This window comes from Macadamia integrifolia, chromosome 13, assembly GCF_013358625.1.
Source record: "Macadamia integrifolia cultivar HAES 741 chromosome 13, SCU_Mint_v3, whole genome shotgun sequence".
Taxonomy (NCBI): domain Eukaryota; kingdom Viridiplantae; phylum Streptophyta; class Magnoliopsida; order Proteales; family Proteaceae; genus Macadamia; species Macadamia integrifolia.
In genome coordinates this window covers 13,601,050-13,611,996 of record NC_056569.1, presented here as the reverse complement: position 1 = coordinate 13,611,996, position 10,947 = coordinate 13,601,050, and the positions used below count along the sequence as shown (strand labels likewise).

At 38.8% G+C, this 10,947-nt stretch overlaps 1 non-coding gene across 1 annotated transcript; it reads right to left on the bottom strand.

Annotated features, from left to right (window-relative positions):
* Positions 1–3,274: 3,274 nt before the first annotated feature.
* LOC122060261 lies at positions 3,275–3,381 on the bottom strand. The gene has a single exon (XR_006134291.1). It is a non-coding gene; the product is annotated as a small nucleolar RNA R71 (small nucleolar RNA).
* Positions 3,382–10,947: the final 7,566 nt, after the last annotated feature.

Below are 10,947 nucleotides of genomic sequence, written 5' to 3'. Positions count from 1 at the left end.
CACGCAAACACCTCCGCACCTAGGCACGACTTAGAAATGCATTCCTCCCAATACCAAAAGGCCACAAAACCCAGCATGACAAAACTCTTGCAAGCAACATACCCACGAGAATGGAGATTTTTTTAAAAGCAAGGAGGGGGGAGGGAATCATGATCTACCACCACCTACAAGCTTGCAACCTATGTTCTCCAGAGACCCACACGTCATTGTTGTATTACAACACTGGACGCAAAAAGGCATGCAAGCACCTCCACACCTAGGCCCGACTTAGAAATGCACTTCTCCAAATAGCATAGGCCACAAAACCGACCATGAAAAAACCCTTGCAAGCAACAAACCCACGATAGTGCAATTTAAAAAAAACAAAAAACAATGGGATGGGGGGGAGGGACCAACCAAATATTTATTGTGCACATTGACTTGACCAATGATTCCGTCAAATGTAGATAACACCCCACCCCTTGCACCATGATGAGCACATTTATGTGTGAAATCTAGGGTAGTAAAACATGCATTTTACATATTTAGAATGGAGCTACCTTGGGTTTTACACTCTTTTTGTAGGTTTTATATTTTCAAGGCCTTAAGGACTATCGGGCACTATATCTTCAATTTTATACGTAAAGAGGTCCTATTTCTTTTCATGGTTGTGAAGAGGATGAAATTCTGAGCAAGATGGTCGTGTTCAATTAAAAGTACACATTCGTTTGGTCACCCGTACAAATGATTATTCTTTTCGGGTCAGAAAAAGAATAATGGATCAGAACTGAACCAAGATGCAGAACCAGCCCGTTTGCAATTGTCCCAGAGGTACAAGGAATACTCCAAATGCCAACAAGGATCAATGGACCACATCCTTAAGTGATTAAAGATTTGTTTTTGGTAACAACAACTACCTAGCTTAGTTGGTGAGCTATGGTGTACAAAATTCCCTTGCTCACCAAGAGGTCTCAAGTTCGAATCTCATGGTTGTTTTTTTTTAGAGAATTTGTTGAAGATTTCCTGCTTTTCACTCACTTAAAGCACTAAGGGCATGGAGGGGATTTCCACATCAAATTAGAAGCAAGCAAAATCGTGGAAGGGTTCTTGCACAAGAGAAGAAAAAAAAAAGGAAAGGAAAATCGTGGAAGCAAGAAGAGAAGAAAAAAAAAAGGAAAGAAAAAAAGGGGAGAAATAGAGATTGTCCAAATCTTCTCTCTCCTCCACATCATCACCAAAGATTGTCCAAATCACACAAAGGAAGAAAAAAATCGTCCCTAGGAGAGAGAAAAAAGAAGAAAAATAAATTAGAAAATAAAAGGAAAGAAAATAAGCAAAAAATTATAGGAAATTTTTCAAAATTTATTTCTCTCTTCTCTCTCCTCCATCTTAGCACTTTTGGACTCAAAAGATCTCACAATCAATTGTGGGTTTCTCTCTTTTAGGAAAGAGAAAATTGTTACCCTACCTCTCCATTCCCTATAAATACAACTCATGTAAGAGGAGGACACAATTCATTCTTCTTCTAGTTTTCTTTAGTTGCTCTCTCTCTTCCTCTTTCTCTCTTTAGTTCTAGTTCTTCTCTATTTTTGCTTTAATCACTTTTGTAATATTTTTTTTTATGTCAATTAATGCAAGCACTCTTTTATTTTTATTCAGTTCTTTTTATGTTTATGATTTATGCAATTGAGTTGTAATTTTTTAAGTTATAGTTCTAGGCTTAGATCTAGGTGACAAGATCACGAGCTGTGGAGCAATTTTTTTTTTCAAGTTCAAGCATTGATTCAAGTAAGTAGGCTCCTTCAGTAGTCTTCTCTCCCCCCTCTCATTCCCTCTTCTGACTACCCTTTCTTTCTTAATTTAGGATTTTTATTTTCAGTTGTTACATTATTGCTATCCCTCTCCCCCAAGGTTCATGGCTAGTGTATGTGTTGGCTTTGCCCCTCCTAGCCATAGAACCATCAATTTATTATTTTATTTTAATTGTCTCCCTTTCCCTAAAGCCAAGTAGAGAAACCCTTGTAAGAGTGACTCTCTGGTCAAGTAGGGAAGCTCATATTATGATGCATCCCTCGGGCTAAGTAGAGAAACCTACTTGTGAGTCTCTCTCTAGCTTTATCCCCTTTCTTTTACTTTATTTTTATTTCAGCTTTTATTTTTTCCTTTATTATTATTATTTTTAATTGCATGGGTTGTTTATTTTCAGTTATTTATTTATTTATTTATAATTGCGTGGCTTGCGTCTTTAAATTCTTAGATGACGAATGGTTAGGACGTTATTTTTAGGATAGTAATTAGAATTGGATCACAATCATTAATCAGTTCACTTTCGCATTATTAAAAGAAATAAAAAATAAAGTGGCTGCTCTCCCTGTGTTCGACCCGTAGCTACACTGATCCGTACGCTTGCGGTTACATTTTAAATCTCAAACAATTTTTTGGCGCCGTTGCCGGGGAGACAGTTCCATGTTATTTTTCACTTTCTTTTGGTAAATCGGAGTGCTTTGTTTGCTTTGTTTTATATTTTTCCTTTTCTTTTATTGAATTCCTGAGAAGAACAACTTGCAATAATAGTTGTATCAGTGGAGGTCGCCATGCCTCACAGTATGATAAAGACAGGTTTCGCCCTGTAGCAGTACCTCAGGAATTGACCTGAGCAACCCCGGATCCCTGTCGGTAAGCTCCCAAAAACCAAAAAAATAAAAAATAAAAAATAAAAAAAAATCAAAAAAATAATAATAAAAAAAAAGTTTTGCTATCCATTCTTTTGTGCTTGTCTTACTTTAGTTGTGGGTAGTTTTTCTGTTGCATGAGTGTTAAGTGGGTACGTAATACTAAGAATCGGTTAGAAAGAAGAGATCCAACAAGTAGTGACCCTATACGTTTGCTCTCTTTAAAACCCTTTAATATGGGAGACCAACAGCAAAACCCTTCACCTAAATCTCTGAAAGATAGGTTCTACCCTGCTAGAACAGCCCAACCTTCCTGCATAGTTCTACCACAAGCCCAGGGCAATAATTTTGAACTCAAATCTCAATACATCACTATGTTGCCCCACTTCCATGGGTTGACCTCTGAGGACGCATACCTATTTCTAAGGGAATTTGAAGAGGTATGTGTTTTAATAAAGATCCAACAGCTTTCTGATGATGCTGTTAAGCTTAGGTTTATCACTTTTGCATTGAAAGACCAAGCTAAGAAGTGGTTTTATGGATTACCCACAAATTTCATAACCTCATGGGAACAGTTCACAGTTGTCTTCCTTAAGAAGTTTTTCCCAACTCATAAGACCAATAAGCTTAGAAGTGATATCCTTCAGTTTAGGTAAAAGCCTAGTGAGTCATTTTCCAAACTTATGGAGAGATTCAAGGATCTACTCCAAGAATGCCCTCACCATGGCCTAGACCTATGGCATTTATGTCAAATAATTTATGAGGGTATTGATTACCCAACTAAACAAATGATAGAGTCTATGTGCCCTGAGGGATTCACATCCTTTACAGATGAAGGAAATGCATGGGAATTCTTACTTAACTTAGCTGACAAAACCCGTGAGTGGGAATCAACCCAAGAGAGTGAAAGAACTATAGGAGGAAAACGATATTTTGTGGATGGGATAGTAGCCAAGGAAGCCCATTTGGATAGCCTAATCAAGAGGATCGAGGCTATTGTTCCTAGAGAGCCATCATCAGTCAATTTGGTTAAGATTTGTGCTTGGTGCCAGTCCCCTGGACATGTCATAGAAGAATGCCCTAACACCTCTGGGGGCACTTCTAATCAGAGTGTTAATGCCTTATACCAGAATAATCCATATAGTAACACATACAATCCAGGATGGAGAAATCACCCAAATTTCTCTTGGAATCAGGGCAACCAAGCAGGACCTTCCAATTTCTATAATCAAGGTCAACCTGGACCCCAAAGGCCTCCCTTTGCACAACAATCTTTTTCCCAAAATACTTTTCCTAGGTCAAATGTAGGACCTCAAGCGAGTTTTCCTAGGGCCCCTCTCCTATCATCTTATCAGCAACCCCCTGGGTTTACCAACACTGGAGAGGCAAGTAGAATTAGTGACTTAGAAAAAAATATGGCCCTCCTCATGACAAGCCATCAAAATCTTACGAGAGAACTTACCCAAGTTGTCTCAATTATGCGTGAGAGGGAGAAGGGAACTTTACCCAGCCAACCAGAGCCTAACCCTAGGCATCATCAGCCTGTTAGTTTACAAGGACCAACTAATGCACCACTGAATATAGTACAAGGTCAGACTCAACAAGGGCCCTCTAACCAATGTAATGTTGTTTATGCCCTTAGAAGTGGTAGAGAGTACCTACAGAGCATTCCTAAATCTTCCCCATCTATTACTCCTGTTAACTCTTCTTCAGTTGAGGACACAAATGTGCCTCTTGTTCCAGGTTCGTCTGATGAACCTAAAGATTTTTCTGAAACTAAAGATGATTTGGTTGAGGAAACCAAAAAATGATTCTTCTGAACAGGGGCAAATCCCTAACAGTCCTTATGTTCATCCTGTCCCATTTCCTAATCGCTTGGTAAACAAAAAGAAGACTGCCTCCATGGATAAAATTTTAGAAGTCTTCAAAAAGGTAGAAGTAAACATCCCTCTTTTGGATGCCATATCCCAGATCCCCGCCTATGCAAAGGCACTGAAAGATTTGTGTACTCACAAACGTATCACTAGTATGCCCAAAAAGGTGTTCTTGGCAGGTAACATTAGTTCCATAATTACTCAGCCTATAGCAGCCAAGTATAAGGATCCAGGGAGCCCTACCATATCTTGTGTCATAGGCAACACCTATATTGAGCATGCCTTACTTGACCTTGGCGCAAGTGTGAATCTTTTACCTTACCATGTGTACAAGCAACTAGGATTAGGAGAATTGAAAGCCACTGGAACTACTCTTCAGTTGGCAGATAGGTCTGTTAAGATTCCTAAAGGGATGGTTGAGGATGTCTTACTAAAGGTGGGGGAATTTATTTTCCCTGTTGATTTCATTGTGTTAGATACTAATCCCTTCTCAACCAAGGATGAGATCCCAATAATTCTAGGAAGACCATTCTTGGCTACCAGTAATGCATTAATCAATTGCCGAAATGGTTTCCTAAGATTATCTTTTGGTAACCAAACTGTTGAGTTTAACAAATTTAGGATTGGCAAGCAACCACATATGGAAGAAGAGATCAATATGCTTGAGGATTTTCTGGATTTTTCTGATGATTTAGTTACCAACTTTGATATTGATTTTGATTCAGAATTCCAAGAGTGTATGGATGAGTTGGATGATGATAGTGAAAATTTCTTTTCTGAAGTCTTGAGTCTTCACACACTTGTGGAGCCCTTAGGACCCCTTTCCAATTCCATTCCCAAACCTTCCATAGTTGAGCCCCCAACGCTAGATCTTAAGGAGTTGCCATCTAATTTGAGATATGCCTTCCTAGGGCCTGACCAGACTCTTCCTGCAATAATTTCTTCAAATTTGACTTCTAACCAGGAAGAGGAGTTACTTAAAGTGTTAAAAGATAATAAGGAAGCCCTAGGTTGGACCATGGCTGATATCAAGGGTATAAGCCCTTCCATTGTACAACATCATATACATCTTATGGAGGATTCCAAACCATCCACAGAACCCCAAAGAAGAGCTAACCCAGTGATGATGGAAGCTATTAAGAAAGAGATCCTAAAGTGCTTGGATCATGGAATAATTTGTCCTATTTCTGACAGCCAATGGGTAAGCCCAGTTCACGTAGTGCCTAAGAAGTCTGGTATGACTGTAGTTCCTAATGCCAACAATGAGTTGATCCCTACCCGCGTCCAAACAGGATGGCGAGTGTGCATAGACTACAGGAAACTTAATGCGGCAACCTGGAAGGACCACTTCCCATTGCCATTCATTGACCAGATGTTAGAGAGGTTAGCTGGACATGAATACTATTGTTTCTTGATGGATATTCCGGATATAACCAAATCCCAATTGCTTTAGAGGACCAACATAAGACCACTTTTACATGTCCATATGGAACATTTGCTTACAGGCGTATGCCCTTTGGGCTTTGCAATGCCCCTGCTACGTTCCAACGATGCATGATGAGCATTTTTTCTGATATGGTCGAAAAATTCTTAGAAGTATTTATGGATGACTTTTCAATTCATGGGAATTCCTATTCTGAATGTCTTCATCATCTTTCCCTAGTTTTGAAAAGGTGCATATCTAAGAATTTGGTTTTGAATTGGGAGAAATGTCATTTTATGGTTAAATCTGGTATTGTTTTAGGCCATGTAATATCCAAGGAGGGAATTAAGGTAGATAGAGCCAAAGTGGATTTAATTGATAATTTACCACCTCCTCAATCTGTTAAGGATGTTCGGTCCTTTCTAGGGCATGCAGGCTTCTACAGAAGGTTTATTAAGAACTTTAGTCAGTTAGCCCGACCTCTCACCTCATTACTTGCCAAAGATCAAACTTTTGAGTTTTCTAAAGAGTGCCTAGAATCCTTCAAGCAACTTAAGAAGGAGTTGACCAATGCACCCATTGTTCAACCACCTGTTTGGACTGAACCTTTTGAATTGATGTGTGATGCTTCGGATTTTGCCATAGGAGCAGTTTTGGGTCAAAGGATTAATAAGTTGCCCACTGTCATTTACTATGCTAGTAGGACCTTAAATGATGCACAACTCAATTATACAACCACTGAAAAAGAATTTTTAGCTGTTGTGTTTGCATTAGAAAAGTTTCGGTCTTACTTAGTTGGTTCACATGTGGTGGTGTATACTGATCATTCTGCCCTCAGATACCTAGTTCAGAAGAAGGATGCCAAAGCCCGTCTCATTAGGTGGGTTTTACTTTTGCAAGAGTTTGATTTAGAAATTAGGGATAAGAAAGGAGTTGAAAACCTAGTTGCAGACCATTTATCCCGGCTTCCCAATTCCTTGACTGTTGATTCTCCAGTCAACGAGAACTTTCCAGATGAACAATTATTTGCAATGTCTAGTGAACCATGGTTTGCTGACATTGTCAACTTCTTAGTTTCAGGTGTGACTCCGGATCACTGGTCTACTCAAGATAAGTATAGGTTTCATTCCCAAGTTAAACACTTTTTCTGGGATGATCCTTATTTGTTTAAGATATGTCCGGATCAGATTATCCGACGATGTGTTCCTGATCATGAGCAACATTCTATTCTCTCTTTTTGTCATGATCATGCATGTGGTGGACACTTTGGACCTAAGAAGACTGCCGCAAAGGTTCTCCAATGCGGATTTTATTGGCCCACTCTTTTTAGAGATGCTTTTGATTTTTGCAAGGCTTGCCCTGCCTGCCAGTCTTTTGGCCGTATCAATAAAAGGAACATGATGCCCCTCAACCCTATTTTGGTAGTTGAGATCTTTGATGTATGGGGCATCGATTTTATGGGACCATTCCCTAATTCCTTTGGGAATTTGTACATACTTTTGGCCGTTGATTATGTTTCTAAATGGATAGAGGCCATACCTTGTAAATCTAATGATCACAAAGTGGTGGTCCAGTTTCTCAAAGAGAACATTTTTTCCCGCTTTGGTGCACCACGTGCAATAATTAGTGATAGGGGTACTCATTTTTGTAATCGACCTTTTGAGGCCTTAATGAAAAAGTATGGGGTCACTCATAAGTTATCTACCCCTTATTACCCCCAAACTAGTGGCTAAGTGGAGGTGTCTAATAGGCAGATCAAACAAATCTTGGAGAAAACTGTTAATCCCAACCGTAAGGATTGGTCCCTTAGGCTCATTGATGCCTTGTGGGCCCATCGGACTGCATTCAAGACCGACCTTGGCCAGTCTCCCTACCGTTTGGTGTATGGGAACGCTTGTCACTTACCAGTTGAGTTGGAGCATAAGGCCTTTTGGGCCATTAAGAAGCTTAACTTTGATTTGTTTGATGCGGGAATTCATCGTAGGCTCCAACTATCTGAGTTGGAGGAACTTAGGAATGAAGCCTATGAAAGTTCTAGAATTTACAAGGAAAAGACCAAAGCTTTCCATGATAAACACATTCTGCGTAAATCTTTTGCAATTGGTGATAAGGTCTTATTGTACAACTCTCGATTGCATCTTTTTCCTGGTAAGCTTAGATCCCGATGGGATGGCCCATTTATTGTTCATAATGTATATCCCCATGGGGCTGTGGAGATTTTGAATCTAGGAACAGGGGTAATTTCGAAGGTTAATGGTCAGCGTTTGAAACCGTTCCTCGAGTTTCCTACTACTAGTAGTGAAGAGGTCATGGATCTCCATGAACCTTTTTACACTGATGACTAATTTTTAATCAGGTATGACCCCCTTGCATTGTCTTTGCTTTTAATTTTTTCCATGCATTGAGGACATTGCATGACTTAAGTGTGGGGGAGGGAAACCAGTTTTTGTTTTTTTTTTCTTTCACTTTGTTTTGTTTGTTTTTCTTTTTATTTTTGAGCTTGCTAAGGATGAAGTCCTACTTTGGCTTTTGGCTAATGATCATACCATTCGGTTGCTTGATGTATGAAAATAAAATTTTTGATTAAGGTACCCATTTTGAACGTATAAAAACCCTGTTGAGAAGAAAGAAACAAGCATGTGTCTTGAGATGGGACTTTCTTTTGAAAAATAAGAGACCCCTGTTTTATGGTGATGGACCATATGTAAGTCTGTGGGTTCCTTGTACTTTTGATTTGGAGTTGAGACCTTCTTTTTAATTTGGCATGAGTTGACAAATGCACAATTTTAAATGAAATGTGAAATCTGGTATAAAGAAGAATAAGAGTTGATTCCCTTGGAACTAGACAGGGCATTGCGCCTCAGGAAGCGTGGTGTCTTGATCGAAATTCCTTGGGAGGAAACTTCTGAAGTAACTCTAGCATCACTGCCTTTGTGGACATATGCAAAAAGCGAAGCTACATAGTAACTTGGGTGTCTGGTGTTTGCTCCACCATGTCATTCAAGCCAAAAGTAGTGGAGTAGAATAGAGTTTATTAAGCAGAAAAAAAAAAGAGAAAAAAAATGTGCAAATGTCATTATTGCTTGGTAACATGTTTGGTCAAAAACACTCCAACGCCTTAGTCATTGGTTCCCTATTTCTTCACAAGTGGTTTTGCCTTAAGATAAGGATGTTTTGGAAGAGACGAGGTGAGTTCCAAATTAAGAAATATGCTAGTGCCTGGAATTGATAAAGGGTAATAAAAGTTCAAGTGTGGGGGTCCCTTGTAAGAGAAATTATCCTTGCTCCGGATCGGTATGAGCCTTACCTTTAGCCAAAGTTGGGATTTGTTTATTCTGAATTTTGGGTGTATATTCACTGCAAACACCCACGAGACACAACTCGTCCACTAGGGGTGACCTAGGGGTTTAAAGGCTTGTTGCACATGCTAAGTGCAACCGTGATTCCTACGAAAGTGAGTTAGGTTTTTTTTGTTTTTATTCTTTTCTTTTTTTTTTGCTCGAGGACTAGCAAAGTCTAAGTGTGGGGGAATTCTGATGAGCACATTTATGTGTGAAATCTAGGGTAATCAAACATGCATTTTACATATTTAGAATGGAGCTACCTTGGGTTTTACTCTCTTTTTGCAGGTTTTATATTTTCAAGGCCTTAAGGACTATCGGGAGCTATATCTTCAATTTTACACGTAAAGAGGTCCTATTTCTTTCCATGGTTCCGAAGAGGACGAAATTCTGAGCAAGATGGACGTGTTCAATTAAAAGTACACATTCGTTTGGTCACCCGTACAAATGATTATTCTTTTTCGGGTCAGAAAAAGAATAATGGATCAGAACTGAACCGAGATGCAGAACCAACCAGTTTGCAATTGTCCCAGAGGTACAAGGAATACTCCAAATGCCAACAAGGATCGATGGACCACATCTTTAAGTGATTAAAGATTTGTTTTTGGTAACAACAACTACCTAGCTTAGTTGGTGAGCTATGGTGTACAAAATTCTCTTGCTCACCAAGAGGTCTCAAGTTCGAATCTTATGGTTGTTTTTTTTAGAAGATTTTGTTGAAGATTTCCTGCTTTTCACTCACTTAAAGCACTAAGGGCATGGAGGGGATTTCCACATCAAGTTAGAAGCAAGCAAAATCGTGGAAGCAAGAAGAGAAGAAAAAGAAAAAAAAAAGGAAAGCAAAATCGTGGAAGCAAGAAGAGAAGAAAAAAAAAAGGAAAGAGAAAAAAAAGGGGAGAACCAAAGATTGTCCAAATCTTCTCTCTCCTCCACATCATCACCAAAGATTGTCCAAATCACACAAAGGAAGAAAAAAAAAATCGTCCCTAGGAGAGAGAAAAAAAGAAGAAAAATAAATTAGAAAAAAAAAGGAAAGAAAATAAGCAAAAAATTATAGGAAATTTCTCAAAATTTATTTCTCTCTTCTCTCTCCTCCATCTTAGCACTTTTGGACTCAAAAGATCTCACAATCAATTGTGGGTTTCTCTCTTTTAGGAAAGAGAAAATTGTTACCCTACCTCTCCATTCCCTATAAATACAACTCATGTAAGAGGAGGAGACACAATTCATTCTTCTTCTAGTTTTCTTTAGTTGCTCTCTCTCTTCCTCTTTCTCTCTTTAGTTTTAGTTCTTCTCTATTTTTGCTTTAATCACTTTTGTAATAGTTTTTTTTTATGTCAATTAATGCAAGCACTTTTTTTTATTCTTATTCGGCCTTTTTATGTTTATGATTCATGCAATTGAGTTGTAATTTTTTAAGTTATAGTTTTAGGCTTAGATCTAGGTGACAAGATCACGAGCCGTGGAGCAAATTTTTTTCAAGTTCAAGCATTGATTCAAGTAAGTAGGCTCCTTCAGTAGTCTTCTCTCCCCCCTCTCATTCCTTCTTCTGACTACCCTTTCTTTCTTAATTTAGGATTTTTATTTTCAGTCGTTACATTATTGCTATCCCTTTCCCCCAAGGTTCATGGATAGTGTATGTGTTGGTTTTGCCCCTC